The following is a 2,360-nucleotide window of genomic DNA, read 5'->3' as shown; positions in this document are numbered from 1 at the left end:
AGTACGCGACTTTAATATTTTTAGCGACACAGGGCCGGATATACTGTTTGCAATTATCTAATCGTTAATCCGATAATGCATTATAAATGGTCATAATTATATCATATATCATTAGTTTGTCGCAATCCGTCGCAATAACCGCAGTTCGTCTCAATCACTCGCAGTTCATTGCAATTTGTCACGTTTCGTACCTACATATATTTAATATAAAATTAATTCGGTCGAAAAAATGTTTAGTGAAAAGGGATAATTAATTTTTATAGTAATTAAGTTTAAATTTAGTTATCGTAAGCTTCTCCAAGATAAATTTAAACGATTCAAATGTACTAAACGAGGATGCACAGCTTATTTAAGAATTTGTAAAAACGAAAATGTTGTATGGGAATCGTCCAATCTTAATCATAGCCACAATCCAGATGAAAACAAACTTGAACGCCAAATAATTAGTAACGTACTGAAAAGAAAAGCCATCGAAAGTATATGTGAACGCCCTTCTAAATTGTTGCATTCGTACTTAAGGGAAAATTCGACAAATTCAATTACAACACAAGATGTTAAATACATCAAATATAATATGCTTAAGGTCGAGCTTTAGTACGTCCAAAATTACCCAAAAATAGACAAGAAGTGCATGATATTTTACAAACCATGGATATAAAAACATATGACGGTAAACAACTTTTACAAACGAATGATGCGGAAAAATAAGTGTTATTCTTTAGCACAGAAGGTCAGTGGTCAGTGAATATTTGTATATTAAATTATAGTACATAAATATTGTATACCTAATATTGTATATTTTTATTAAATTATTTTTTATTAATTTTTATTTTTATTATTATTTTAATTTATTTTCAAACAATTTTGATTGACTATTAAATGTAATATTTGTATTTTAAATTAGTTTTATGTATAGTTTAAATTATTTTCCAACAATTTTTATAACCAATGAATTTATAAAATATATGTCGAGGGAGCCAACTCAATGCATAAATCTTGGGAGCCAATTCAATACATAAAAATATCATTAACCTGTGTTTGGGAGCCAAATCAATAGCTCCACATTGCGCTTGCAAACATCGATCACCTAATACGGCGACTCATCGCTATATCGGCAACAAAATCATAAGCTGTAGTTAGATCCATATATGATCTAAGATATTCGACAATCGGCAATAGTCAATACGACGTACGTTTGTAGTTGATAACAAGGAATCAGAAGTAATTCATATTTTCCACCTATTTATAAACATGTATGGTGAACGGTAGTACAGAATTCATTGGTTTATTGGCTTATATTATTATCAAAATAAAATTGTCATCATCCGCTATCGAAAATACGGTACGTTCGCACAATGGGCAAGCTGCAAGGGCAATAGCACGTTTATCAAAGGCTTATTTAGAATTTTGGTGCCCCTTTTTTTCTCAGTTACATTTTACTCATTGTCACAAAAAACTTTTTAAGCCCCCCCCCCCCCTAATTCAATAACAAAATCAAAACTGAAACCAGAAAAAATTGGATATCGGTATTATAAATAAAAACCGAATACGTAAATAATATAATTTAAAAAAACCGTATTTTTTTGAAAATCTTTGTATCTTGACATTTTGGAAAGTTTACTTTACACAAAATTCGATTCAAACGCTCCATCCGGTGATTCAAAAAAGTTGATAAACTAATAATGAACGTAAATATTCCAGGCCTTTAAACCGATTTTAGAAACCGGTATAAATCGTTTAAAAACTGAAACCAAAAACAAAATAGGAAAAAATTGAAAACCGGTATTATATTCAAAACTGAAACCGAAAAAAATTGGAAACTGCCAAACAGTACTCACCCATCAATTGTATACCAATTGCATTTGCACCACCTTATACGGGTTCGGCGCGACTGTTGACTATGACAAAAAGGTTTTATTTAAATCACTATCAAATAACAAACTTGAAAACAGTGTTCATTTTACACCATTTGGTACCTAACTAATTAAAGATTAATTTAAAAAATAAAGAAAATTATAGTTCTGTATAGAACGGATGTACGTAATGATGTGTATTGTTGAATTGTATAATCTATTCTCATAATAAATCCATCGTAAAAATGCCAGATAAAGAGTTGCTCATACACCATCGTAGAGTTTTAATTTTCATGATTTTTACGAGTTTTGTAAATATATGAACTTTAAATGCTTATAAAAGAAATTGTGACCTGATTTTTAATATTTTCAAATTTAATTGTAACAATATATAAAGAGCCTTGTATTAAATTTTCAATCTTTTTCACACAACAAATATAATTTTATTGACATTCATAGAAAAAAAAACTAAAAAAAATTGAAAATGTAAATGTCCATATACAGCTG

Source organism: Acyrthosiphon pisum, chromosome A1, assembly GCF_005508785.2.
Source record: "Acyrthosiphon pisum isolate AL4f chromosome A1, pea_aphid_22Mar2018_4r6ur, whole genome shotgun sequence".
Taxonomy (NCBI): Eukaryota; Metazoa; Arthropoda; class Insecta; order Hemiptera; family Aphididae; genus Acyrthosiphon; species Acyrthosiphon pisum.
The sequence above is the reverse complement of the archived record's forward strand: the minus strand, read 5'-3'. Positions refer to the sequence as shown.